The sequence below is a fragment of the Eubalaena glacialis genome, chromosome 2, assembly GCF_028564815.1.
Source record: "Eubalaena glacialis isolate mEubGla1 chromosome 2, mEubGla1.1.hap2.+ XY, whole genome shotgun sequence".
NCBI classification, from domain to species: domain Eukaryota; kingdom Metazoa; phylum Chordata; class Mammalia; order Artiodactyla; family Balaenidae; genus Eubalaena; species Eubalaena glacialis.
In genome coordinates, this window is record NC_083717.1 from 50,931,779 (window position 1) to 50,955,234 (window position 23,456).

Genomic DNA, 23,456 nt, shown 5'->3' on the forward strand with positions numbered 1-23,456 from the left:
GAAAGAAAAACAGAGCTGGAGGAATCAGGCTCCCTGACTTCAGACTATACTATGAAGCTACAGTCATCACAACAGTATGGTACTGGTACAAAAACAGAAATATAGCTCAATGGAACAGGATAGAAAGCCCAGAAATAAACCCTGCACCTATGGTCAATCTATGACAAAGGAGGTAAGACAATGGAGAAAAGACAATCTCTTCAACAAATGGTGCTGGGAAAACTGGCCAGCTACATATAAACAATGGAAATTAGAATATTCCTTAACCCCATACAAAAAATAAACTCAAGATGGATTAAAGACCTAAATGTAAGGCCAGACACTATAAAACTGTTAGAGGAAAACATAGGCAGAATACTCTTTGACATAAATCGCAGCAATATCTTTTTCAAGATGTCTCCCAGAATGATGGAAATAAAAACAAACAAATGGGAGCTAATTAAACTTAAAAGCTTTTGCACAGCAAAGGAAACCATAAACAAAACCGAAAAGACAGCCCACAGAATGGGAGAAAATATTTGCAAAGGATGTGACAGACAAGGGATTAATCTCCAAAGTTTATAAACAGCTCATGCAGCTCAATATCAGAAAAACAAACAACCCAATCAGAAAATGGGCAGAAGATCTAAATAGACATTTCTCCAAAGAAGACATACAGATGGCCAAGAGGCACTTGAAAAGATGCTCAACATCACTAATTATTAGAGAAATGCAAATCAGAACTACAATGAAGTATCAACTCACACCAGTCAGAGTGACCATCATCAAAACGTCTACAAATAATAAATTCTGGAGAGAGTGTGGAGAAAAAGGAACCCTCCTAAACTGTGGGTGGGAATGTAAATTGGCACAGCCACCATGGAGAACAGTATGGAGGTTCCTTAAAAAACTAAAAATAGAGCTACCATATGATCTAGCAATCCCACTCCTGGGCATATATTGGAGAAAATCATAATTTGAAAAGTTATATGCACCCCAATGTTCATTGCAGCACTGTTTACAATAACCAGGACACGGAAGCAACCTAAGTGTCCATCAACAGATGAATGGATAAAGAAGATGTGGTACATTATATAATGGAATATTACTCAGTCATTAAAAAGAGTGAGCTAATGCCATTTGCAGCAACATGGATGGACCTGGAGACTATCATACTAAGTGAAGTAAGTCAGACAGAGAAAGACAAATGTCATATGATACCGCTTATATGCTGAATCTAAAAAAAAATATACAAATGAACTTATTTACAAAACAGAAACAGACCTACAGACTTAGAGAATGAACTTATGGTCTTATGGTTACCAGGGGAAGGGTGAGGGGGAGGGATAGACTAGGAGGTTGGGATTGACATATAAACACTGCTATATTTAAAACAGATAAAACAACAAGGACCTATTGTATAGCACAGGGAACTCTGCTCAATATTCTGTAATAACCTAAGTGGGAAAAGAACTTGATAAAGAATAGATACATATAACTGAATCAACTTGCTGTACACCTGAAACGAATACAACATTGTTTATCAACTCTAATATAAAATGAAAATTTTTTTAAATCAAAAAAAAAGAGAAAGAAAAGAATCATATGATCATCTCAATAGACACAGAAAAAGCAGCTGAGAAAACTCTAGTATCCATTCATGATTTAAAAAAAAAACCTCTTAACAAATTAGGCATAAAAGAAACATATTTCAGTGTAATAAGGGCTATACAAGTTCAAGCTAACGTCATTCCCAATGGTGAAATGTTGAAAGGTTTTCCTCTAAGATCAGGAACAAGACAAGTTTGCTCATTCTCACCACTCATTCACATAGCATGGGAAGTCCTGGTTAGAGCAATCAGGCAAGAAAAAGAAATTAAAAGTATCAGAATTCGAAAGGAAAAAGTAAAATTGTCTCTATTTGCAGGCGACATGATTTTATATATAGAAAATCCTAAACACTCAATCAAAAAACTGTTAGATATAATCAATGAATTCAGTAATGTTGCAGGACACCAAATTAACATACAAAAATCAGTTCCTTTCTGTAAACTAACAACAGAATTTCTGGAAAAGAAATGAAGAAATTGATCTCATTTATGATAGCATCAAAAAAAGTAAAATTCCTAGGAATAAATTTAACTAAGGAGGTAAAAGATCTCTACAATGAAAACTACCAGGCCTTTGATGAAAATCACTGAGGAAAACATACAAATGGAAAGCTATCTTGAATTCATGGATTGGAAGATTTAATATTGTTAAAATGTCAATATTACCAAAAGACATCAATAGACTCAGTGCAAGACCTGTCAAGATTCCAGTGGCATTTCTTTTTACAGAAGTAGAAAAATCACTCCTAAAATTTATATGCAACCCCAAAAGACCCCGAACAGCCAAAGAAATCCTGAGGAATAAAAAAGTAGGAGTCCTTGCCCTTCCTGATTTTAAGCTGTACTATAAAGCTATAGTCATCAAAGCAGTAATGTACTGACATGAAATCAGAGAAATATACCAAGCTCAGAAAGAAGCCCAATCATATATGGTCAACTAATATTTGACGATGGAGGCAAGAATAATTAATAAAGACAGTCTCTTCAATAAATGGTGCCGGGATAACTGGATATTCACATGTAAAAGAATGAAACTGGACTCATATTGTACACTGCTCACAAACATTAACTTGAAATAGGTTAAAGACTTAGATGTAAACCTGAAACTATGAAACTCCTAGAAAAAAAACATAGGAATAAAGCTCCTTGAATGGGTCTTGGTAATAATTTTTTGGAGATAACACCTAAAGCACAAGCAACAGAGTCAAAAATCCACAAGTGGGACTACAGCAAACTAAAAAGCTTCTGCATAGCCAAAGAAACCATCAACAAAGTGAAAAGACAACCTATAGAATGGGAAAACATATTTGCAAACCATATATCTGATGAGGGGTTAATATCCAAAATACATAAAGAACTCATACAACTCAATAGCAAAAATTTCAAATATTCCAACTTAAAAATGGGCAAAGAATCAGAATAGACATTTCTCCAAAGAAGATATGTGAAAGACCAACAGGTACATGAAAAGATGTTCAACATCATTAGTCATCAGGAAAATGCAAGTTAAAACACAGTGAGATACCTCACACCTGTAAAATGGCCGTATCATGAAAAAGACAAGGGATAACAAATGCTGCCATGGATCTAGAGGAAAGGGAACCCCTCTGCACTCTTGATGTAATTATAAATTGGTACAGCCACTATTGAAAACAGTATTTAAATTCCTCAAAAAATTAAAAGTAGATCTACCATAGCATTCAGCGGTTTCACTTTTGGCAGTCTATCCAAAGGAAATGTCAACACTAACTTGAAAAGATATCTGTACCTGCATGTTTATAGCAGCATTATTTACAATAGCCAAGACATGGAAATAATCTAAGTGTACATTGATGGATGAGTGGATAAAGAAGTTGTGATATATATATATATATATATATATATATATATATATATATATATATATGTCCATAGAAAACAAGGAAATACTGCCGTTTGCAACAACGTGAAAGGACCTGAAGGCATTATGCTACATGATGTAAGTCAGACAGAGAAAGGCAAATACTGTATGATCTATGTTTCTAAACTCATAGAAACAGAGATCAGACTTGTGTTTATCAGAGGCAGAGGGTGGTGGGAGGGGGAAATGGAGAAAAGTGGCCAAAAGATACAAACTTCCATTTATAAGTTAAATAAGTACTAGGGATGTAATGTACAGCATGATGACTATAGCTGACACTGCTGTACAATATATGGGTAAGTTGCTAAGAGAGTAAATTGTGAGTTCTCACACAAGTAGAATTTTTTTCCTTTTCTTCTTCTTTTTTAAATTGTACCTATGTGAGAAGGTGGATATTAGTTGAACCTATTGTGGTAATCATTTTTACTGTATATGTAAATCAAACCGTCATAGTGTACACCTTAAACTTATACACTAATGTATGTCAATTATTTTTCAATGAAACTGAGGGGAAAAAACCCAATAATATGCAGCAGATACTGTATGTGACCTGCAGAGCCTAAAATATTTACTATCTGACCCTTTATCAAAACAGTTTTCCAACCCCTGTCCTAATATATGGTCTAATTGCTTAGGATATATAAAAGCTTGATGTATATTTCTTAATTTCTTTTAAGAAAACATAAAGATTTCTTAAAGCAATAGTTATAACAATGAGAAAGGTGGAAATGGAGCTATACTGGAGCAAAGTTGCTATATTTTACCAAAATTAAGCCAATATTAACCTGAAATATATTGTTATTAGTTAATGATGTGTATTGTGGTCCCTAGAACAGCCACTAAGGAAATAACTCAAGAAGTATAGCTAAAAAATTAACAAAGGAAGTTAAAATAGTATATAAAAATACATAAGGCAAAAGATTTAACAAAAGAGAAACAAGACATGAGACATAATAAAAATAGTAAAATCAGATATAAATATAACCTTATCAATAATTGCATTAAATGTGAGTGGTCTAAACACTGCAATCAAAAGGCAGAAATTTTCCAACTTGATAAAAAAGCAAGATCCAACTATATGCTACCAAAAGAGATACATAGAGCCAAATAGATTGAAATAGGTTGAATAGGTTCAAATAAGTTAAAAATAAAAAGCTGTATCTTGCAAACAGTATTAGGTGCAGTAACTACTTTGAGAACAGACAAAGTAGACTTTAAGATAAGAGTCTTACTGGAGTTAAAGAGGGAAAATTCATAATGATAAAAGGATCAACACATTAAAAATATGTAACATTATAAATGTATATCTACTTAACTACTGAGGCCCAAAATACATGAAGCAGAAAACGACAGAATTAAAAGGGGAAATAGACAACTCAACAGTTATAGTTGAGGATTTTAATACTTCTTTCTTTTCATGTGATAGAACAACTAAAGATATAGAAAACTTGTACAACCCATTGACCAGCTTGAACTTAATGTATTTCTCTACTTAACAAGAGCAGAATACATACTCTTTTCCAGCACACATACAACATTCTCCAGGATAGATCATATGCTATCTCATAAAAGAACTTTCCTTCCTGTTGATTTATTTACCATCTGGTATCATTTTTTTCAGCCCTACAAACTTCTTTTAATATTTCTTATAGGGTAAGTCTACTAACACCTAATTTTCTCATTTCGTGTTCATCTGAGGATGTCTTTTCTGTGACTTCATTTAGCCCTGTATATAACTCTTGATTAACATTTTTTTTCTTTCAGCATTTTAAACATGTCATTTCAGTTTCTTCTGACTTCTGTGGTTTCTGATGAGAAGTTAGCTTTTAATTGTATTGTTACTCTTCTATATGTATGAGTCACTTTTTCCCTCGTGACTTCAAGATTTTCTGTTTGTATTTATCTTTCAGCAATTTGCCTATGGTAAGTCTAGGTGTAGATCTCTGTGTTTATCCTACTTGGAATTCATTGAACTTCTTGGATCTGTAGATTAATGTTTTTCATCAAATCTGGGATATCTTTAGCCATTGTTTTTTCACATATTTTTTCTCTTCTTCTGGGACTCCTATTATGCATATGATGGTATCCCACATGTACTGAGGCTCTGTTTATTTTCCCTTGATTTTTTTTTCTCTTCGGATTTGATAATTTCTATTGATATGTCTTTGAGTTTACTGATTCTTTCCTCTACCATCTCAAATCTGCTCCTGAGACCATCTAATAATTTTTTCATTTCAATTATTGTATTTTCTGCTTTAGAGTTGTTCTTTGGTTCTTTTTATGGCTTGTTTTTTTCTATTTAGATTCTCTATTGAATCATTGTCATCATATTTTTGTTTAATTTTTGGACATAGTCTCCTTAGTTTCTTTAAACACATTTATAACACCTTCTTTGAAATCTTTGCCAAGTTCAACAGCTGGACCTATTCCGAGTCAGTTTCTGTTGACTCCTTCCCCTACCCCCTTCTCTTGGCTATGCGTCACAATTTTCTGTTTCTTTGTATGTCTTGTATTTTGGTTGTTGTTGTTGAAAACTGGAAATTTAGGTAATATATCAAATTTAGGTAATATGTCCACTTTGGATTTTGATTTATTTTTCTGAGAGTTGTTTTTATTTATTTTTTGTTACTTTGGGTTTAAAATGGAGAATCTTCCCCTGCTGTAGTTGTAGCCTTTGATGGCTCTGCTCAGATTTTATTCTTATTTTTATTTTTTAACCTAATTTCCTAGCCATTGATTTGAAAAGAGGTTTGTTCAAACACGTCAAGCGTATAAGGCTTCTATCTTTGCTGTTTGAAATGTGTTTGGATTGAGGAGTGCATTCAGGGTCAGTCAGTTACTTCATCTGCCTTGGCCTTTAATTTCTGTGGACTCCCTTGAGTCTCCCCTGCACATCCACATAGTTTCCTAGCTGTCTAAGGACTTGTAGAGAGCATATCTAGCACTTGCTTGGCTCTCTCACTTCCATAATCTCCCAGTTCAATTTCTGAGTGCTCAATAGCTCATTCCAACTGGGTCTGCAATTCCAGGCTGGCAAAGCAGATGCTCTGTATTTTCTTCATTCTTTTCCTACAGAGTTTGCCACTTTTAGCTGAAAAAGATGTGGGATTTTGTCCCTTGCCCCAAATCAAAGATTCCCTCTCTGAATGCCAAGCTGCTTGTTTTCATAGTCAATCTTGCCTTGGTAAACTAACATTCTTGAGATTGAACTTGGGGATAGGATGGGAGAGGGGCCACACCAAGCCAGAAAAGGTTGTTAACGCCCACTGTTTTTGGATGAAGCTTTAACAGGTTTTCAAGGATAAACATTTCTGAATTTGTCTGCCTTTGGTTGATTTCTAGAGCGCTGAAAGAGTTGTTTTTTCACAGTTTTGTCCAGCGTTATGCTTATTTTTGGTGGAGAGACTTCATGGAGCTCTTCACACTACCCTAGGCCCCCACTCTTAAAATATTCTCAAGCCATTAGTGTAATTAGCTATTTAAACCTTTGAAGGGGCTCATGGAGCTTCAGAATCCCTATTTTTATCATAATTTTTTGACAATATCTTCCCATTCCTGGGTCTTTGTCACTTCTATTCTAAAGTTATTGGACAAGGTCCTATGTCCATAGTTTTTGATAAAAACACTGAGAATATGCTTGTTGTGTTCGTTCAGTATCTTGGGATGCTCTTTCTCTGAGTTTGTAAACTGCTCTAAGATGTGTGAAAATCTTCCCAGCCACTTCACCTAACCTGGGCTTTAAGTTTCTCTTTAGGATGTTTGAACATCACTTTCTTTGGTGGAGAAGGTGGAAGCCTTTTATTGGTCATTTGTTAGCTAATTATTCTTGCTTCAAGCATAGCTTGAGAAATCATTTTGGTATCTTTAGCATTTTTCTGAGGTGTGGTTCATGCAGAACAACAGAGTTACTTCCATTCTTGCAAATTCATGTCTAAAACTATAATCAAGACAAATGTAAGTCTTTGATTATAGTTTTCTCAGATAGCAATAATGGGTGTATATCAGTCAGGCCTTGGATTTTATTTACTTAATGCATTATTTAACATTTTTTAATGTTCTTTACTCAAAAGGAATAAAATAATAAAAGCTAAAAAATGGTTTTTATAGATTTTCAACTCTTCAGAGAATGAAAAATTGAGATTTTATCCTGTAATGGATTTAAACGATAAGTATGCAATTCATGTAATAATTCTTAGAAGAGCACAGTACAATTCCAGTGTTGACTATTTATTTAAAATATGAAACATTATTGAGTTGTTGAGGACCACAGCAGATCAACAGACAATAATATCCTGGCAACAGAAAAGGAAATTGATTCATTTTACTGTTTTAGGTGCTGTTTCTGTATTAATTGTTTTTGTGATGCCAAGAGTGTCTTGATGTTTTGAATCACCAACCTAAATAACTTTCTTACTGTCTTAATTGTAGGCTTAAAATGAACTTCCAGTGGAAAGTTGCTACTATCCTAAAATTTTTATGGTAGGAAACAGAGTTCCAGGATCGCACGCCAGCAGTGCCATTGGCAGTTCATATGTTTGTTTGCTTGTTTATTAAACTTTTAATTTTGAGGTAATTGTAGATTCCCATGCAGTTATATGTCCATATGCTTTGACCCAATCATGTTTTTTTCTTTTTTGTTTTTTCCAACCATTACCTAGTTTTGCAAAAATTAGCTATTGCTACTTTGTGGGTAATGAAAGGGGCCTTGCAGAAAGGTTTGAAGTTTTCTGAAACTCTGTGATACTAATTTGGCTAAGCACCAACTATGACAGTGGTCATGATTAAGATAAGGTGTTAGAAACACTGTCTTTTTCTACTAGTAACCTGTTTCTTATCCATGAAGCTTTTATTTTAAAATATAAATTTGTAACAAAAAGTATTGTATTTGAAAAAATTAAAGCATCAAATTTTCAACTTTTCTGTGCCATTAATGGAATAAGCTCTTGCTTTCTGCAAATTTAAACACCCCATATAAGTGTAATTAGTTCTAATGCCATATTTGCTCAACCAGTAAGCCTTTTACAATGTTTGTAGTGACTGTGTTCAGTCACTCATAAAATATAATTTATGTCATATATACTGTTATTGTCTGTTAATGGAAGTGAATACAAAGAAATATTAATAATTATTTGAACAGTAGTTGTACCCATATTTTTGTTGAGTCATTTCAAGCCAGGATGACCTTTTTTCCTTTTTAGTTTCATTTATTAGTTTTCTGATTGGAACTTTTTTCTGAAGAATTTCCATGATAGAAGCTATTTGTCTAGGAATAATGAAAGTCATATATTTGTGGAAGGATTTGAAGAGATCATGGATGTGGCTTGTTCTATATTTTATAAAAAACTTTAAAATTACTAGTGTTATAATGGCAGCATGGACCATAAAGGGCTGAAATGCCTGTTTACCTAGAAGGAAGAAAGTGTAAAGTTGATGGGTGATGGGACAGGGTTATAAAGATAGATTAGGCAAGATTTAATTTTAAAATCCTCTGGACATTCTTTGGAAGGGCTTCAAGAATAAAATTAAAATATCTGAAAAATTGTGTTGAAAAGACCATGGCTGATACAGGCTTGGACCTCAGGGGAGTAATTTTTAAGCTGATAACCTGAGGTTATGATAATCATGGTCTCACAAATGTCATGTGTACACATGTTACAATGACCATGAGTATTAAAATAAAGTCAGAGTTTAGTATCACATTTTAGTTTTCTTTCTCTTGAGCAGCGTTCAACGTAATTATTCTTTTTTGCTTTTCCTATACAAAAGTAAAAAAAAAAAAAGATCACTACTACTATTTTGAGTATTAGACCTTTCTTACTGAGTACATAGGGGGAAAAACATGCCTTAAATGCTGATTATCAGCATTTTCCAAACTCTATATGCTCTGTGAAAGAAGTGTACCATGACCAATTGAATGGGAGATTGCTGGTGAATCACAATTAAATGGGTTTCCTGACTGGATAACTGTTCTTTAATAAGCTAATGTGTGCTATGATAAGCAGTATAGCATGTACTTTTTCCTAAACTTATTTGTCCATGGGTACATCCCTCTAAACTGGTGTTCCTGTGAACATAGTTGGAGTAAACACTGCTCTAGGTAGGTGGTGTTCCAAAGCTGTGTCACAACTATTATTGGAAATATTTGTTTTTGATAAAAATTAATATAAAAATTAAATATGGGCTTTTTTTATTTCTTTTTTTTTTAAGTTGCTTTTTAGGTATTGTTTTAATATAATTTCTTATTTGGTATGAAACTGCTGGTTCAAATAATAGGATGAGTAGATTCTAAAATAAATTAATTTGGAAAATATTAATATTCTTAGAAATTTTATGTACAACTAATTTTTGAAAGAAATACAAGTTATAGAGCCATGAGTCATCTGTTCACATTGAACTGTTTAGTATTCTTTATGTGCTTACAAGTTTTTATCATTCTTTTTGTTCCACTATTCTGTTACTTCCTGTTATTGAGGGGCATTTGAAAGCTTTTGTTAATGCAGTACACAACAAAAGGTTTATAGAGTGCAAGAAAAGATTTTGAACTCCAGTGTATATTGACTGACTTGCAGCAAAGCAGTGGTACTACTGTGTAGTATTTTTTCCAAGATTGGAGAACAAATAGAAATCTGAAAAAATATATTTTTATGTATTCTCTTTAGAAGCACTGTACAATTTTCTGTAATACTTACATTTAACAGAAATTATATAAACTTTTTTCATTTTTTTCATTTTATAATGACAGAACTTGTAAACTTTCAGCAATATAGATTTGCATAGCAGCACTGTATATATATATCTGTTAAATTTTTCTTTTCTGTTGCATTGTATTTCAGTGAACTGAAATGTCATTAGGAAATCCAAATTCTTAGAATTTAATCACGGATTTCTGTGTGATCCCTCTTAGGCAAAATAAATACAACTATTAAGTTTTTTAAAAACCCCAGTGTAACAAGTGTTTAGAATTGTGGCATCTCTTACTCTAAGGAATCCCAAAGTTATGTGATGAGGTATCATATTAGTATGTGATACTATTTTAGTTTTTGTATTATTATAAAAGTAATATTTGAGCATAGAAATAAACAGTCTAGGAAAGTTAAAAAATGGAAAGTTAACATCTTTCTATGACCCTGTTTCATTCCTATCCTTCATATTAATCGCTATTGAGTACGTTTTGTTTTCATTCTGTTGGTGGTTTCCTCCTTAACTCTAAACAATAGCAGGTAGTAAAGGAACTTGCTTTTGTATTAAGATTGACAATCAACATGTACAAATTAAGATTTCTCTAACATAAAATTTCTCATGTTAATAATGGTAACGTGAGTTTATTTTAAAGAGTGTATGTTTAGAAATAACAGTTATATTTTGAATTAAATGTAGAATTCTTTTAATTAATAGAAAATTGTTTTTAAAACTATGGTTCATATGTTGAGCCTGGTATATTTTTCCATTAGTTTCTAAGTGTTCTATCAGTGGAGGTCATTCTATTATCAACCACTTTCTATTTTCTCATGGGAATTTCAAAGAAATACACTAGAATGAATCAATTTGAAATGTATTTATGCTAAAAATTTTCTCTTTAAAATTTTTCCTTATTTTGAGTTTAGAAAGTGAGATGAAAGCAATCATTATTATAACAATATTATTCTTTTTAGATAGTGAAATATGGATTGCTTGCAGCTATTCTCTGCAAAGTAGTAAAATGAAAAAATAAATTTTTATTCTGGGCTATGATATGATGATATTTCTGAGGCAGTGATTATAATAGTCTCATGCCAACAATGGACACCTGGTGGTCTCATTCAGGTCAAAACCTAAAAACTCCATCGTGCTACCTTAGTAAAGAGGAAAAAAGCCTACCTAGAAAAAAATCTGTGAAATAGACAATCACTAAAGTATAACATAAAGTGAAAATCTGCATAGGTTGGCTCCATAAATCTTACAGAATGAGGACTATAAAAGATTTTTCCAAGTGGTCATCCATGTACTGACATAAAGCAACAATAAAGTACAAAGTTTTAGAATAAAGGCCTTTAAATTTCTAAGACAGAATATGTCTGAAGAAGAGACATGTCATTTCTCTCTAGTAGTAGTTATAATTGCCACTTAGCAAGAATACTTTCTTAGATACTTTTTCTTATCTTCTGCAGTATTCTCAGTGACATTTTGCTAGGTACAATACCTCAAATGTCATATTGATTATTTGGTTACATAAATAATTAACACCTGGCAAATAACTTATTTTGAAGAACATTCAGTGAGAGGTCTAGTGCATAGTTTAATCATAGGCAAAGCACCAGGTAAAATGTCAAAACAATGTGATTTTCTTGTTTGAAGCAATGTCTTTAACATTTTAAAATTTCTATTGGGAACTAATTGACAAGCTTGATACCCAGACATAAATATTTAAGTTAAATCAGTTTCTATTGTGCTTCTTAGATGTCCTGTGTTTCGGAGCATTTTATTTTGAAGTTCCCAAATAACATTTAATTGTCTTTCATAATTAAGAGGACTTCTTAATTGCTGGTTTGCTGTTCTTAACTTAGAAAGTTCTTTTTGTATATTGCTTATAACAGACAAATGCATAGTTAATAGATTTTCTCAGTGAACTTTTTGGTGTTGTCAATTTTATTCTCCATTGTGATTATTTGTTATTAAACATAACCTGCCACACACAAAGTTATGAATATATTGCAATCCCGTTATAGGGACAGTTTTGTCCTATGCTAGAAGACCCTAGGTAGTATATTACTAAGGTTATTAAAAATGTTGTTTATAATTTCATGTTTAATTTTTAAACCATTATCCCTCAGAAACAATATAATTGGTGAATAGGTTCCAAAGCAAGTCTTGTAACACCTGTTTAACTCACGGTGCCCTTGAAATACATTATGCTCCTGCTATCATAGGAGGGAACACATGCAAGTAAGTATGAAACTATAGTGAAATATGATAAGAGTGAAGATGGGAGAAATATGCTGATACTGTTTGAGCCCCCGCAAATAATCGCTCCCTTAGTCTTACTGTATCATGATACGAACCAAATTCAAGCTGTTTCTGGCCCATGATATGGACCAATTAAGGAATGGATTTGGATTTTCCAAACTGGATGGATATGGTTACACCTTCCTAAATGTGAGAAGGATGTAATAGTTGAACAAATATACCCAAATTCTAAATTCACAAAGCCAAAATCGTTGTGAATTTCTTCACATTATTCCAGTAAGACTCTGTGGTTTACCTTTTGATAGCGTTTCTAAATATTCCCCAAACCAAGAAAGCATCATTGCTATATGAGTGCCCCTGAGCTGTCATTGAACACATTCAACATATGTTATTCTGGGGATGCCAGTCTTCTTTAAACCTTTTTAAAATTTTTTTCTTTCTGACTTGCCTTCAGAGTTTGAGGCATGTAGTTTTCAATGAAATTGATGGTGGCAAATCCTTATCCTTTTTGGGGTGGATTTGATTCCTAGTATCCGTGAATTAATTCTATATCAAGATCTTAAGGCAGTTACAAAACAGGAATTTAAAAAGATATGAAGGAAAAAACATATAATTGGTTTTGCTTTGCTGGCTGACAACCTTGAAGGACAATATTTATTTGCTTATCTAACTTCTGAAATTCTTGCTGAAATTTTAGGTACATTATTTTATAGTCACTCTTTGTAAGTTATATACATTATATTTTTTTCTCTAAAATTGTATCAAATATAGCAAATCATATACAAGAGTTTGAAAATGCATAAGAGTCTGGGGCAGCTAGTCTTCTGTCAATAATCTCTTTAATCTTATAGAGTACTCCCATCAAGTTCACAGAGATAATTATAAGGCATTGGGGAAAACAAATTATATTCAGTATGCAACAATCCTCTGGCAGTCTTGGATTTCACATTTACTTTTTCAAGGATTTGTGAGTTGTCTCAAAGTTCCATAACAGATTTGAGTCATAAATTGTGAGGCTTTTGTGCAGCTGTGACTCAGGTCTGTGGTTGCTTAACAAGTGAGACAGTTTAAGAGTTTTAAATTAATCTTAATTCTTAATTAATCTTAATTCTTTGGATTAATTAATCCAAAGAATATTTACTGAGCACCTACCATGAGCACCACTGCTAGGTGGTAGGGATATAGCAGTACAGAAGACAGTCAAAGCCCCTGCCTGTTCTTATGACATTTATTTTCTAGTGGGAGGCACAGACTATGGTTTTTAAAAAATTAATAAACAAAATAATTAAAGATTGCATTAAATGCAGGGAAGGAAATAGCTACAATTGAGAAAACAGCAGATTCAAAGGCTCTGGGGGACAAAGTTGCTTGACACTTTCTCAGGCCAGAAAGAAAGGCAGGGTAATTGGATTGTAGTGAGGTGGATGAGAGGCATGCCAGGACTGATCGGGGGGCCTTGTTTGCTAATAAGATGGTGTTTAAGATTTTATTCATGTACAGTGGGAAGCCAGAGCAGAGTTTGGCACAGGGAAGGAATGTGATCTATGTCTTAGTATCACTTTAGCTTCTGTGTATAAAATGGATTGGAGGGGGCCTGGAAGTAAGAAGACCAGTTTAGGAGGCAATTTGGTGAGTTCAGGCAAGAGAGAATAGTGGTGCTGGGCTCAGTGTGGTAACAGTGGAGGCAGAAAGAAGACAGATTTGATACATATTTTGCAGTATGGCCTGTCACAGGGCACTCAACAGCCTTTGTTCTCTATTTGTCTCTACCTGTAGAGGAAATGCCAAGTTATAGTACTGTTCCCAGATTTGGTCATTACCCAGTTCAAAAAATATCATCCATAAAATAAGATGGTTTATTATATACTTTTTTTTGTTTTAATAGATCTGGTCATCTGTTAATTACTTATTCTGCATTTCTGCTTCTTTGATCTTCGGAAAGAACCACAAGTTAGGCAAAGTATTGTGTGATCAAAAGATTTGAAAGGTGTGCTAGGGCCAGAGATGAGTAGAGCATGGGGGTGCTTGGTTTAAGGTTAATGACAAGACAAAGGGGTGTCTCCTGCAGAGAACTCTTTCCTGCAGAAAGCTTTTTCTGCCAAAATCTGCTTACAAAAAGATATTTATATTCAGATTTTACATTTAGAATATTATGTAGTATGGTGAGCTGAAAAAAATAGAAATAACTATTGATTTTCTGCCATGTACTATTGAATTATGTCAAATATTTCATCTAATCATTTGAGGTATGTGCTATTCCATCTCTTTTTTTTACAGATGATTTTTAAATTAACATCAAACCAATGATCTAAATATTTGAGTAAATAACCCAAAGTTGCACAGCTGATGGTTTGAACCTATTTCTACATACCAGAATATGTACGTTTCACAGCCCAATCAAGAGAAAGAGAATGAATCTAGAGAGGGACACTTACTGTATATAGAATGGAGTTTGGCTGGCATTGAAATATTGTCTTTTATTTCTCTGTATGCTCTCCCTAACCCAGTGTGCTTTGGATCTCAAATTAGAGATGTTTTTAGGGGTACCAGAAAAAGCCAGTGCTTGAAAGTATCAAGCCTTGTTATTGACTCTCTGTGGTCACTGGCTTGGCATGGAGTGGGTGTCTTCCCTCCCATTCCCATTTAAATTTTAGGTTAGGTCAGTATGCATCAGCAGAGAATGATGATTTAAAGGAGACTTAATGTTTTTTTGTTTGAAATTGGCACTCTAATGTTATTTTTATGCTTAATCTAAGTACTTATTGTGTGGCAGTAATGAAATCATTTTCAGGATATTCTATAAGTAGCTGAAAGGTTAAGGTATTGTATATTTAGCATGAAAGTAAACAGTGCAAACAACTGAAGTTAGGATTATTCTGGGCACACTAAAGAAAGTGTCCAAACTGATGTTTACTCCCTGAGAATTGGTGTGGTGACCCGGAGACCAGCTGAAAAGAGTAGGATTCCCCTTGTATTCCAAAAAGAATGCGTTGTAACTTTACATCAGTAATACTACATTAATTTCAAGATGGCATAGCAATAAATATTTTTGAAGGTGTTAGTAAACTAATTGTTAATAAAATGAATTGTAAACAATTTTATTAAAAAGAAACATAATACCATACTGAAAAAAGACTTCAAAAAATGCAGGTAACTAACTAATGTTAGAAATAAAAACAGCTAAGAACTGATTAAATTATATGAATTTATGCTAAGAATAATTATTCTGACTTACAATGTTCAGATGATCAGTATATGGAATTTTTAAATATACATGTTTAATTTATATATTATATTTAATGGAAATATTTTTAGCTTTTAGAAAGAATTTTTTAAAAAATAATTTTTGTGTTACTGTTTTTATTTTTTATTTTAATATACAGGAAAATTCACCCTTTGAGTTACGTAATCACCATCACAATCAAATATAGAAGAGTTGCAGCAGCCCCCATGATTCCTTTATGCCCCCTATGACAGCCTTCATGCACCCTGCCAGGCCCTGAAACCACTATTCTATTTTCTACTTGTATAGTTTTGCCTTTTCCAGAATATCATATAAATGGAACCATACATAAGTACCCTTTGAATTTGGCTTCTTTCACTTAGCCTAATGCATTTGAGATTTAACCGTGTTGTTATGTATATGTTATCTCCTTTTGTTACTGAGTAGTATTTCATTATATGGACATGCTAAAGTTTGTTCATTCACTGAAGTGTAATTATTTTTCTTTTTCAAAATTGTTTTGGCTATTCTAGGGCCTTTGCATTTCAAATATAAATTTTTTTTTTTTAACATCTTTATTGGAGTATAATTGCTTTACAGTGGTGTGTTAGTTTCTGCTTTATACAAAGTGAATCAGCTATACATATACATATATCCCCATATCTCCTCCCTCTTGCGCCTCCCTCCCATCCTCCCTATCCCACCCCTCTAGGTGGTCACAAAGCACCGAGCTGATCTCCCTGTGCTATGTGGTGGCTTCCCACTAGCTATCTATTTTACATTTGGTAGTGTATATATGTCCATGCCACTCTCTCACTTCGTCCCAGCTTACCCTTCCCCCCCCAGTGTCCTCAAGTCCATTCTCTACGTCTGCGTCTTTATTCCTGTCCTGTCCCTAGGTTCTTCAGAACCAATTTTTTTTTTTTTTAAGATTCCATATATATGTGTTAGCATACGGTATTTGTTTTTCTCTTTCTGACTTACTTCACTCTGTATGACAGACTCTAGGTCCATCCACCTCACTACAAATAACTCAATTTCATTTCTTTTTATGGCTGAGTAATATTCCATTGTATATATGTGCCACATGTTCTTTATCCATTCCTCTGTCGATGGACACTTAGGTTGCTTCTATGTCCTGGCTATTGTAAATAGAGCTGCAATGAACATTATGGTACATGACTCTTTTTGAATTATGGTTTTCTCAGGGTATATGCCCAGTAGTGGGATTGCTGGGTCATATGGTAGTTCTATTTTTAGTTTTTTAAGGAACCTCCATACTGTTCTCCATAGTGGCTGTACCAATTTACATTCCCACCAACAGTGCAAGAGGGTTCCCTTTTCTCCACACCCTCTGTAGCATCAAATATAAATTTTAAAATCAGCCTGTTAATTTCTACTTTAAAAAGCCTCTTGGGATTTTGATAAGGATTGTGTTATAGCAGTTTGGAGAGCAAGCTGTCTTAACCAGTGTTAAGTCTTCAAGTCCATAAACATGAACTGACTGTTCATTTATTTAGATATTCTTTCAGCAATATTTTGTAGCTTTCAGCAGATACTTTGTCTCTCAACAGTATTTTGTAGCTTTCAGCAGATAAGTTTATTCCCAAGTATTTTCTTTTTTGGTGATGTTGTTAATGGAATTATTTTGTCTTTTTTTTTGGCTGCGTTGGGTCTTCATTGCTGTGTGCAGACTTTCTCTAGTTGTGTCGAGCAGGGGCTACTCTTCATTGTTGTGCACAGGCTTCTCATTGCAGTGGCTTCTCTTGTTGCGGAGCACGGGCTCTAGGTGCGCGGGTTTCATTAGTTGCGGCACGCGGGCTCTAGGGTGCGTGGGCTTCAGTAGTTGTGGCCCGCGGGCTCAGTAGATGTGGCTCGTGGGCTCTAGAGTGCAGGCTCAGTAGTTATGGTGCATGGGCTTAGTTGCTCCGCAGCATGTGGGATCTTACCGGACCAGGGATCAAACCCATGTCCCCTGCATTGGCAGGCGGATTCTTAACCACTTCACCACCAGCGAAGTCCTGGAATTATTTTCTTAATTTAATTTTTGGATTGTTTGCCTTGGTATACAGAAATACAATTGATTTTAAAAATATTGATCTTGTATCCTGCAACCTTGTTAAAAGTGTTTATTAGTTCCGATAATTGTTATTAATTGCTTAGTATTTTCTACTAAGGAGCATGTCATCTGTGAATAAAGAAACTTTTACTTCTTTTCCAGTCTTGATATTTCTTGTTAGTTTATTTGTTTTGCCTTATTGCATTTGCTAGAAACTTGAGTAGAGAGAGTGGATCTTCTTGCCGTGTGTGTATTGTTCCCCTAAACATAATAAGTAATTATTCTCTTGCTGTTTTCAAGATTTTCTGGTCTTTCACAGTTTATGATGAGTATAAGTGTGGATCTCTTTTGTGTTTATCCTCCTTGGTATTTATGGAGTCTCTTGGATCTTTAGAGTAATATTTTTCATCAAAATTTGGAATTTATGGCCACTATTTTTTCTAATATTTTTTTCTTCTTCATTCTCCTTTTCTTTTTATGGGAATCCTGTCACACATATGTTTGTGCAATTGGTTTTGTCCCACAGATCTCTAACCCTGTTCACTTTACTTCAGTCTTTTTGGATGGTTTCTATTTGGATAATTTTTGTTACCTGTTTATCACTGATTTCTTGTTTGCCTATTTGGATCTACTGTTGAGGTTGTCTAGTGAATTTTTCTTTTCACTTGTACTTTTCAACTCCCAAATTTCTGTTTTCTTATCTCTTTATTGAGAATAAGTTTTCTGTTTTTCGAGTCATTGTCATCATAATTTCCACCAAGTCTTTAAACTTATTCTTTTAATTCTTTCAACATATTTATTATAGCTGCTTTTTATTATAGCTGCTGTCATTGTCTGCTAAATCCAACATCTAGGTCCACTTAGAATCAGTTTCTATTTACTCATTTTTTCCTGAACATGGGTTACCCTTTCCTGTTTTATTGTATGTCTTATAATTGTTTTAAAAACTGTACATTTTAAATGATATATTTTAGCAACTCTGGATCCTGATTATTTTTTCCTACCTAAAGATTGTTGCTATCTTATTTATTTATCTTAGTAATTTGTCTGGACTAAAGACATGAAATTCATTTCCCCCACAGTGACTGATGTCTCTGTTTCATGTTTTTTTGTTGTTGTTATTATTTTTGTTTTAATTTTTAAGCCTAGCTTTCTATGATTTGGCCCTGTGTCTGTATAACTTAGTGGTTGAACACCTTAAGCTAGTAAGGCTCCTATCCTCTGCCAGTGGATCTGTGTGTGGATTCAGAAACACATTTAATGTTTAGGCAGTTTTCAAGTTTACCCCAGCTATCATTTTCTGTTGGACCCTCTCTTTTCTCCTCTGTGCATGTATGCAAGTTCTGTGTAGTCCTGGGATATGTAAGTAGCTGGAGCCCTCTGTGGTCTCCCTTGTGCTTGCTCACCACCTCCTGTCAGCCTGGGATATGTGGAGAGTCTATCAAATACTTTCTGACTGCTTTATATCCCATTCTTCCTTGTTGCAGTTCTGGCTTATCTGCCCATTCCATTGCTTTCCCCAACCAGGAACCCCTCAGCCTCATAAAAATCATTGGTCTTTCATGTTTGCTTGTGACCAAGATTACTAATTATTACTGACAACAGTACTGGGTACGCGTTTTTCACCTTTTGTTCCAAATCAACTCCCTGACTTTTGTTCCAAGTCAGCCCACTCCGTCAGTGAAGCTGTTGGTTCTTTGCAGCCTGCCCTGCCGTATTAGAACTATTGTCCTAGCCAAGCTGGATGGGGGAATAGGAGCCACCCCAAGGAAGCATGCCACAGATTTCTGTTCTTCTCATCTGAAGTGCAGTGGTTTTTCATGAGTAAGCTCTTCTCTATTTGTTGAAAAACATAGGTCAATTTCCAGAGTACTGAAATGGTTACTTTTGATAATTTTGTGTAATTTTTATAGTTGCTTTTTCAGCAGAGGATTTGGCGTCCTCCTCAATCCATCATACTGGAAGTTCCAGCTTTTGTGGGGGGGGGTCATTGTTTGCATGGCATATGTTTGTATTAATTTATGTTTCATCTATCTATGTATTTATATTTTAAATGGATTCCTTTTAGATAGAATATACTAAGGTCTTGTTTTTAAGTCCAGTCTGGTCATCTCTTTTAATTGGTATTCTCAGACTATTTGCTTTTAATGTTATTATTGATCTTGTTAGATTTAGGCCTGCCATTTTATTATTAGTTGTCTGTTTGTAACATCTGATTTTCTTTCTTTGTTCCCTTTTCCCTGCCTTTTTTGGTATTATTTGAATATATGTTTTGTATTATGTTTTAATTCATTTATTGGCTTTTTGAGTTTATCTTTTTTTCGGTATTTATCTTATTTTTAGTTATTGCTTTAGGGATTACATTATACAGATCTTTCAAAGTCTGCTTTGGAACTCCTTTTTACATTACCCCACTGACCTTTGTGTTACAGTTATAAGTAGTACACCATATATTGAAATGCTTTCAGCAGTTATGCGTAACTTAACTTAAAAGGAGAAAAGTGATAGTTTGTTATATTTACCCAGATATAATAATTCTTAAATTTGAAGACATAATGTCTAAAACTTCAAAAATTTGGTGAACGACATAAATTTACAAATTTAAAAAGGTCAGCAGACTCCAAATAGGATAAGTTCAAAGAAAGCCATTTACAGATACATCGTAATCAGTCTGCTAATGACTAAAGATAAAGAACAATTCTTGAGAGCACCTAAAGAAATAATGATTCAAATAATTGTGAATTTCTCCTCAGACACCATGGTGGCTGGAAGACTGTGGAACACCATCTAAAAGTACTGAAAGTAAAGAATGGTCAACCCTGAATTATGTATCTAGTGAAAACAATTTCTAGGAATTACAATGATATAAAGACATTCCCAGGGAAACTAAGAGAATTTGTTGCCAGCATACCTACTCTAAAAGAAATAAAATTTCTTCAGGCTGGTGGAAATGATATAAGCAGGGTACTTGGATCTTCAGGAATGAAGGAAGAGCAGCAGAGTATTTAAGAGTATCCTGTTGTCCTGGCCTCAGTGTAGGTTCTGAACTTGACCAAATTTGCTAGATTTATGCTTGGCTGATAGTTTTCCAGTTTTTAACTTGAGCTCACACTTTGGACTCTGTTTCTTTATTCCTGCATGATATATTGCTACCCCAGGTTTATTTTCTGTCTCTTGTGTTTAAGTTAGAATCTTAGCTTAAGTTTGTTTGACTCTGTTGTTTTCTAAAAATGTGCTTCCCATTAGCTGAGCTTAATAAGTATATTTTTAAATTTTGTTAGAATAAAGATGCCATGTATAGTCTTATATTTGTGGCCTGTTATAAAATGGTCATGAAAATTATGTTTAATTCACTCCACCTGAGAAGCTATTTAATTTTGTTTCTCTCTCTTTCCCAAATACTTTCGTAGGATGACAAAATCGTTAATTTTCCAACTATATTATATATAGTATTTTACTCAGTATTATAATTGGAGTAATATTATAATTAGCTCAGGTTTTTTCTAACAGATGAAAAGGCCTATAAAGCTACTTAGACAAAAATGTCCTTTTGTTACATTTGTTCATTTAATATATGCAGTCCTGCATGTTTAAGTCTTATTCATCACATATAGGAAATAAGAAATGTCAGCTCCTGTTTCCTCTTCCCATTCCTTAGTACTTTGACCTTTGATACTGACAGTATGTGTTCTTTTCTTTGTCAAAAGTGTTATTAATTTTAATATCTGAAAATGTATGCATATCTGTTAAAACAGCGTGTGAATATTGATCTGTTAAAAGTAAATAATCAAATTATAGAAAATTTAAATTCATAATCACATATTGTTTCCCCATTTCACAGTACAGTAAGGCAATGCTGAATCAAAATGGTGGACAGTTGCAAGCCTTAGTAGTTTTTGCAGCCATGTCAAAACACTGTTTTACACAGTTAATTATTTTTGAAATAATGATGAAAATAGCTTATTTTGCTTTACTCCCATGTGATTTTTGATGGATTTTTCAAATTCCTTTAAGTAGGTGGCTTATAGGTACTGCAATTCAGAAGTATTGGTATAATTAAAATTTTTTTTCTACAGAAAGATTAAGTTTTTAGCATTGGCGTCACCATACTTAGAGTATAATAGTCTAGAAACTTGAAAATTATCTTTGACTTTTTCCTGTTTCACCTTTTTCCATTTCCAACCAAGCATACTCTCTGCTTTTCTTAAAATATCTCTGGAATTTACCTGTATGCTCTGTCACACTGCCTCTGTTCTCATCAACTGTCTACTTGTTTTCCCAGCCTACAATCTCTTTCCATTTCATTGCTTTCTGCGTATTTACCAAGAGTCCTTTCATCCTTTGAGAATCTTCAGGAAGTGTTATGTTCTCACTGTGATAAGTCCAAACTTCTCTACCCAGTATTCATTATCATCCACATCTCCACCAAGCCCTCTGTATTGAACTTATTTTCTGCTTTTTTCCCATTGGTATCTTTGGTACTTGTCGGGTCTCAAATAGTCCATTGTGCATGTTGTATTTATTTTTTCACTTGCATTCCTTTCCTCATGCTTTCAACCCCATCCCCATGCCTCGCTTGAAATGCTATATCCGTTTTCTTTTTGACCTATTCGAGTTCTCATTTCCTTCAATAAATTTTGCGAAAGCTTCTCCAACCCTTCATCTAACTCTTCTTTTCCTGAGCTCCTATCACACATGTTTTTTATATGTAATGTGATTCTCAGTGGCAGAGACCTTGTCTCATTCTTCTCTCAGCACCTGGCTCTGTGGTGTGTAAGCTGATTCGTTGCATTTCCGTCCCATTTCACTCCCCTAATAACTTTATAAAGTGAGGTCAGGAAGATTTCTTGTTTCTTTTTCTTTTTCTTCAATTCTAAAACATGTTCTTCTGTCAACTCCCTCACCCCCACACGCCCCATCAGAAGCAATCTGAAATAGATAGGCAGACAGACTTAGCTAGAGGAAATACTGAGCTAATGGAGCCACGAGTGAAATTGACCCCTATGTGCATCAGTTAGGTGAAAACAGAACAAAACTCCCATTGGGAGTCACAGACTGTTCATTGAATCCTATCTCCTGTCTTCAAATATGTATTTGTGTAGTATTGGGGAAATTAGAAAATAAAGTGTGAACTTCCTAGCACAAATCTCTTCTATATATTAGTAAAATAACTAGAAATTAATGTATTTTTGCACTCGTATTACTTTTATAAAAAATAGTTATTAAAAACGCTCCTGTTAAGAGTAAGTGTATACCAAAGACAAGCAAACTTTTTTTTGTAAATGGTTAGATACTAAATGTTTTTAGGCTTTGCAGGCCATGTATGGTCTCTGTCATATGTGTGTGTGTGTGTGTGTATATATATATATATTTTTTTTTTTTTTTTCTTATCGTTTTTGTTGTGTTTTACCACGCTTAAAAATAACCAGTCTTAGCTTGCGTGCAGTACAAAAGTGGGCCACGGGCCACATTTTGCCTGTGAGCCATAGTTTGCCAAGCTGTTTGCCAATAAGAAAAGCTAATCTGTGTAACTGGACATCCAAGAGGCAGAAGATTTTCTCTCCAATAGAGAAGACATTGCTCATACTAATCCAAGTCCTAAACAAACTGGAGTGTGCCCAGTGGGGTGCATTCAAAAGGGGGGTATCATGAGAAACCTTAACCTGAGAGGAACAACTTGTTGAACAGGGTCAGGTTGGAGAAGTGAGAGGTGGCATTACAGTGGTCTTCAATACGGAAGTT

General features: G+C 34.0%; 1 protein-coding gene across 3 annotated transcripts in view; it reads left to right on the forward strand.

Moving 5' to 3' along the window:
* The window catches only part of LRRC28 (leucine rich repeat containing 28), a 174,347-nt gene that overhangs the window by 88,480 nt on the left and 62,411 nt on the right, over positions 1-23,456 (forward strand). The window lies entirely within an intron of this gene.